Source organism: Peromyscus eremicus, chromosome X (assembly GCF_949786415.1).
Source record: "Peromyscus eremicus chromosome X, PerEre_H2_v1, whole genome shotgun sequence".
Classification (NCBI taxonomy): Eukaryota; Metazoa; Chordata; class Mammalia; order Rodentia; family Cricetidae; genus Peromyscus; species Peromyscus eremicus.
This window is the reverse complement of record NC_081439.1, coordinates 111,483,526-111,491,098: the sequence shown is the minus strand read 5'-3', so window position 1 is coordinate 111,491,098 and position 7,573 is coordinate 111,483,526.

Genomic DNA, 7,573 nt, shown 5'->3' with positions numbered 1-7,573 from the left:
TACAGGTATTACAGGCAGGAGCCTCCAATCCTGGATAATATGAAAGTGTTTATACAACGGTGGGATGACCTGATATTTAGTGATTATTTGGTAACATGTGGAGCGTCTTGTGCCTGTAGTGAAAGTAGAGGGACTGCTTGCTATGACTTCAGTGAAACCAAGGTAGAGACAGGCTGCATGGCCCTGAAGCCAGTCATGGAAAGGACAGCAGAGTCTAGCGAGAGCATTACATAGGCACAGAAAGGCAGCTAAGTTCCACTGAGCATCTCTCATGATGGCATTTTGTTTCATTTGCTCCTGATTAGGATTTCATTCAGTTTGCTTGCCCATAATCTTCGCAGGTTGACACAATCCTAGTAACCTGACTAGCTACCTGTTCTGATTTTCTATACCTACACTACTTAAAGCTTCTTGGAAGAAATAGCAAAAACCTTTTGATTAGTGAACATCCTTTACAGCAATCCAAACTATTGGATCCCAGGTAAACAAGTTGGCTCGATCAGAAAATGCCACAATACCTATCACTTCCTTCAGTTTAAGCCTTAACATGGGGGACACATTCTTCATGCTCCATATGTGATGGTTTACATTTCATTGTCAACTTGACATATTCTAGATTCACCTAGCAAGAACAAGTCAATGAGGGATTGTCTAGATTGGGTTGGCCTGTGATAGATGGTCTTGATATGTTCATTGGTATGGAAAGAACAGCCTAAAAGTCAACAGCAAATTTCCTTGGGCATGTGTCTTAGACTGTATTAAAGAGGGGAAAGTGAGCTGAGCATGAGCATGCATGTATTCTTTCTCTCTCTGCTCTTGACTGTGGCTGAGGTGTGACTATCTGCCTTTCTGCCACATGGAATTCCCTGTAAGCTGCAATTGGGAGCTGAAAGAAATCCCTTGTCTCTCAAGTTGTTTTGCTCAGGCCACTTTATCACAGCAACAGACATTAAACTAATACACTCCATAATACCCAAAATCCCACTGAAGAAGATATTTTCTTTACAACACAGTTAGAAAAAGCACAAAACCAATGAAGAGAAGTAAGAGGGACTGAAAAGGGTTGATCAAGAAAGACAACATCCATTTATGAAAATGAAAGATTTGAGAGACTAGATGGTGCTTCCCACACAAGCTTGAGGGCTGGAGGTCAGTCCCTAGAACTAACATTGGTTTTTTGTTTGTTTTTATTTGTTTGTTTGTTTAAGCTAGGCATGCAGGGGTACACCTGTAATTCCAGCACTGGATGAGTGAAGACAGGGAGGTCTCTGGCCAGCCACCATAGCCTAATTAGGGAGCTCCAGATATGCATGATAAGAGGGGGTGGGGAGAGGAAAAGAGAGATGAGAGAGAGACAGAGAGAGAGAGAGAGAGAGAGAGAGAGAGAGAGAGAGAGAGAGAGAGAGAGAGAGAGAGAGATACTGAATGAAGATAGTGACCATGGTCCTCGACAAGAGCATAAATGATAAGCTCACGAATGTGGATGAGGAGCAGGAGCCAAATTGGCAAGAAGGGTTGCTGAAGTATAGCAAGGAAGAGAAGGCAAGGACGCAGAAGGGAAAGAATAATAATATCAGTTATCTTTTTGATGAAACTTGATGTCATAGAAGTTTAATATATTTGCAGAAACAATGTTGAATAAACATTTATTAATATGTATGATATGTGAAATAATTTAAAACAAGAAATCATAAAGAATAATGTATACAATAGTAATTCTAAAATGATGAAGTATTTTGTGAAAAAAAATAACCTTTATCATGAGACGTAATTACCTTAATGTGGGATTTGAAGATGTATGTTGCACTGGTTCACAGAGGGTCACATGTCTGTAAAATGAGATCTGAAGAGGAAGTCCTAGATTGAGGGCACATAAACTCTATGATATATACCAATTCCATTCTTAATATGTGACAAGTACCAAAAAGGCTTAATTCAAATGCAAATAAATGTGCCACTTATTCCCTGTGTGCTTTATATGGTGGCCATGTGCAACACTACTTTCTCTGTGTGTCCTTGTGGTTTTAAGTGATGAATGGTCCCAAAGTGTTTATATTCTGCCATTAGTTACAATAAATGCTAACATACATTGGTTCCCACAAAGGGTTTCTATCACTGTTTTAGGCTCAACTGTACATTTGTACAAGTGCTTACAGCAGGGCTTCCCTTTTCATTTAAAGACCTAACAAAGCAAGGGAATGCTGCTACACTAACCTGGCTTGATCCTGAAGATGAGCAGCCAGGTTATATGATGTCACTATTTTGATTGCTTTTGGTCAGTAGTCAAGCCTGCTGTTAGTCTTAGTACTCATAATGAATAAACGGGTGGCTGGAACTTTGACAGAATGAGGTACTAGTTTATTTTTGCATATGTGGTATATCATTAGGAAAGTGATTTTGCTATGTTTTAAGCAAATTGGCTAACCCATACATACTTTGTTGTAAATGTACGTTCAACAAGGCGTGATGCCATGTAAATGTTATGCATATCTTTAACTTTTTGGCTGGGTTTTCTTGCTATTCCTTTATTGTATTACTTATGTTATTTTTATTTATATATGGATGTTTATACGTGTTTGTTTGCACGCATGCACCACCTGTCTCTCTCTCTCTCTCTCTCTCTCTCTCTCTCTCTCTCTCTCTCTCTCTCTCTCTCTCTCTGTGTGTGTGTGTGTGTGTGTGTGTGTGTGTGTGTGTAGGTGCCTGTGGAGGCCAGAAGAGGATTTCAGATCCCATGAATCTGGAGTTATAGGTGGTTTGAGCTGCCTTATGTGGATGTTAAGAACCAAAATAAAACTTTGATCCTATACAAGAATATCAAGTATTCTTAACCATTGAGACATCTCTCTAGACCTACCATTTTAGAAACAATCTACAGCAGCCAGGTGGTAGTTGCAGACACCTTTAACCCCAGCACTAAGGAGGCAGAGGCAGGTGAATCTTTGAGTTCAAGGCCAGCCTGGTTTATAGAGTAAGTTCCAGGACAGCCAAGGCTACACAGAGAAACCCTGTCTTAAAAAATCGAAAAGAAAAAAAAAAAAGAAAAGAAAAAGAAAAAAGAAAGAAAGAATCTACTATGGTAAACTAAGTCTATATTTCCAGAACAGTCAGTCAATTAGATGAAAATCGAGGTAGTAAAAATGGTACAGAGTTGTAGCTTAAGTTTTCCTGCCTGGCCCACAGTCAGGATATATCTCTTTCACCTGCCAGTCCCACAGCCTCTCAGACCCGACCAAGTAAACACAGAGACTTATGTTGCTTTCAAACTGTATGGCCGTGGCAGGCTTCTTGCTAACTGTTCTTATAGCTTAAATTAATCCATTTCCTTTAATCTATACCTTGCCACATGGCTCGTGGCTTACCGGCATCTTCACAAGCTGTTTCTCATCGTGGTGGCTGGCAGTGTCTCTCTGACTCAGCCTTCCACTTCCCAGCTTTATTCTCCTCCTTGCCCCGCCTATACTTCCTGCCTAGCCAACGGCCAATCAGTATTTTATTGATTAATTAGCAACACATTTGCCATACATCCCACAGCACAGAGTAAATTAAACATCTGATGGACTGGTTGAAAACTCAGTCTTTACAGTTCTGTCATCTGTCTTCAACTGACAAATACTTCATGTCTGCACATCATCCATCTCCATACAGAGGGAAACAAAATGTGTTTAATCAAAATGATTACAAAAAGACACTATTTATTTAGAAGTTCTGAGGTAATTCTTAAGTAAATTTGGATATATATTGTAGTGGAAGTTTCTATCCAACCAGCAACTCCCAAAAACCCAGCAGCTGCTTCCCAAATAATTGACTCGGAGGCTTAATTTTACTTACAATTTCTCAGCTAGTAGTTCAGGTTTGTTAATAACTAGCTCTTACACTTAAATTAACCCATAATTCTTATCTATGTTTAGCCACGAGGCTTGGTACCTTTTCTCAGCACGTCATTCTCATCTTGCTTCCTCTGCATCTGGCTGGTGGCTCCTAACTCCGCCCTTCTCCTTCCCAGAATTCTCAGTTTGGCTTTCCCACCTAACTTCCTACCCAGCTACCAGCATGTCAACCTTTTATCAACCAATAAGAGTAATACATGTTCTTAGTGTAGAAAAGGATTGTTCCACAGCATATGCGATCCTAGGAACCCCTACCAAACAAAAACAAAAACAAAAACAAACCCAGAACAAATCGAGTCAATGTTGCATGATTTCATAAAATAATATAACAGATGATCCAAGGAGTTTTGAGAATTCTATTTAGGTATAAAAAATTCCTACAAATTGCAATAAATGAATGTTGTATGGAAATAATGGAATATTACTGTTTAGTCACAAAAAGAATAAAATATCTGATATGTACTTGTAAACAATGAATCTTGAAAACCTTATGGTAAGTTTAGTTGCAGGTTGCAAAAGGTCACATTTTATATGATTCCATGTATGTGAAGTGTGCACAGAATAAGCAAATGCACGGAAAGAAGATTAGTGCTGCCTTGTAGCTGAGGAGTAGCAAACAGGGTCATACACAGACGTTTATTAAATTGGACAGGGCTTCTTTTTAATGTGATGATAATATAACCAAACTGACTGTAGAGGTTTCAGAGCTCTGAAAATGTAAAAAACAAACAAACAAACCAAAAACCTACTGAATATGTACCGCTTTAAAAGGTGAGTCAAATAGGGTATGAATTGCTTCTCTGTAAAGCTGTTATTTTAACAACCTCTGTGATTTGCCTAGTTGTAGCAATGTCTTGCCCAGCTCTACTCTAGGATTCTGGAGAATATACTGTGAAATGGGGAAAAAGATCCTAAGAATTATAGAGACCTTTATATTTGGGTTCTCACGTCTGTTTAGCGACTAATAAATAGTGCAGTCTTAGAAAGCTGACTTCCTCACATTTGAAATAAGAATATTATCTAAGTTCTTGCAGCTTGCTCCAAGAATATGGTCACTTCAATGTAGAGCCCAGCAGTATGCCTGCCACACACACAGTCACTCTAGAAACACTTGCTACCTTCTCAGTTCCCCATCTCATGCAGAATTTCCCTTCTGCTCAAATTTCATCCTTGTGAGCAGGGGTCGAAATATCATTTCATCCCATCCCTCCTTGGTAGATTACTGTATTAGCAAAACAAGGAAAGCACACCAAAGCTTTAGGTTTGAATAACAACTACAGAAAACTTTGCTGTGAAAGTCATTAAAACTTGTCTGTAAGCAGGAAAGGCACAAAAAGAGATGAAAAATTAGGGCTGGAGGACAGCAGCAGAGGAATACACCTCATTCATAACAGAAGCATTTTGCAGTTGGCAACACCCCCACAAATGACTAATCTCCAGAAAGAAATTTGATTCCTTCAACTAGAAGGGAAAGAAGTTGAACGCAGGCAGCTGTGGCGATAAATCTTCCTATCAGTTGTGGTTATGAAGCTGGAAAATCTCGAGTTAGCTGTGCTGGTGAATCATGCACATTTATTTCTATGTGCTTGAATATCTTTTCCTTTATTTATACAGAGCTGGTTTGTAATAAAGCTGCCATTAAACTCTAGTGTCAGAAAGCTACTGATGAGAACTCATTTTTTAGCATTTATAATAATAACACAGATGCCAATTCATGGCATGTAGTTCGCCTTTCTCTGCACAAATATTAAAATAATATTTCTACTTGAAGTGCTTAAGATATTATTGCCTTCATCCCAGCCACATAAAACTAAATTAAGGAGAGGACTTTTTGATTATATGTAGGAATTTTTAAAAATTGATATTTGTCCAAAGTGTACAGTTTATAGATAGACCTCACATATATAATTAAGTTCAAGAGAATCCACAGCTCAAGCCCAGTGATGGAAAAATCTTGTGGTGATTTAAGAATTCATAACCTTAGTCTAAAGTTATGTTTCTACTTTCACACACAAAAGAACATGTCCCTGCTCTGCAATTGAGTTGCATAATACAAAGAGGGATTTGAGTTGGGGCAAAAGTGTGGAGGAAGAGAAGGGAAGAATCCCATGGTGGCGGGAGAGTAGACAGTTGCTATATTTAGCTAACAAAAGGAATGTTCGCTTTCATCTTGTGTGCTCAGTGAGAATTTCCAAGAACTATTACACTAGCTGTGGCTGCAGAATTTAGGTCTGATCTTCTAGGAGAAACTTTTTGTTCCTGGAAAGTTTTTCATTCATCCATTCTTAATGAGTATGTAGCTAAATCTTTCAATAGTACCATGATGAATTGAATTAAGAATTGTGTTCAAGCCTGGTATGGTGACACAGCCTTTTAGTTCCAGAACTTAGGAGGTAGAGGTAGATGGACGTCTGTGAGCTCAAGATTGGGAAGGTTTACATAGTTAGTAAGTCCCAGGCCAGCTAGGGCTACATGGTTAGGCACTGTCTAACAAAAAAAATTGTATTCAATATACCATTATTTGAGTATAATTAACAAAAATATATTTCATGTGTTGTGGCCCGGTGGTTTTATGTACATTCTGAAATAATTACAGTAGCAAAGCTAATTGACAGATACATTGTGCCTTTTAACTGTAGTGATACTATTTAAGGTATATATTCTTGACACACTTCAAAATATAATACAGTTTTAGAAAGGACTTTTTATAACCCAGGCTGGCTTCAATTTTGCTATATAGATGAGATGACCTTGAATTCTTGGTCTTCCTATCGCCACCTTCCAAGTGCAAAACGGTAGATGTGAATCACCTCACCCAGCAACTACCATGCTCTACTCTAGACTTCCAGGACTTAGACATCCCACCAAACTGAAGCTAGACTTTGACCTATCTCCTCATTTTCCTCACCTCCACCCTTATGTACTACAATTCTACTCACTCCTATGAATTCAGCTTCTGTAGATTCCATATGTAAATGAAATCATGCAGTATATGTCATGAGTTAGTTCTGTCACTCTAATGCCCCCCCAGGATCACCCATATTGTCACAAGTAACATGTTTTCTTTTCTTCCTGAAGGCTGTGGGGTTCTACTGTGTGTGTATGCATATGTGCAATTTTTAGAACCAGTTTATGGGCTTATGGACACTTTAGGTTAATTTTATATCTTTTTATTTTTAAATTACATATGTATATCTGTTTTGCCTGAGCTTATGAATGTGCACTATGGACATGCTTGGTGCCAGCAGAAGTCAGAAGAGGGCCTTAGATCCCCTCAACTTGAGTTACAGATGGTTGTGAGCCTCCATGTGAGTGCTGGAAACTGAAGCCAGGTCCACTCATAGAGCCAACAATGGCTCTTAACCATTGGGGTATCTCTCCAGCCCCCTAATTTCATATCTTGACTATTGTGAATAATGTTGAGATGAATATTGACTATAGCGATCTCTTTGATATACTGATTACCTTCCACTTGGATACATACCCAGAAGTGGCACTGCTGGATCATGTAGAAGTCCTATTTTAATTTTTTGTGTAGCTTCCATACTGTTTTCCATAACGGTTATTCCAGTTTACATTCCTATCAATAGAGCACAAGGATTTTCTTTTCTCTTCATGTACGTAAGCACTTCTTAGACTTTGTCTTTCTGTAGTTGCCATTAATGCTGTAGTGAAGTTATATT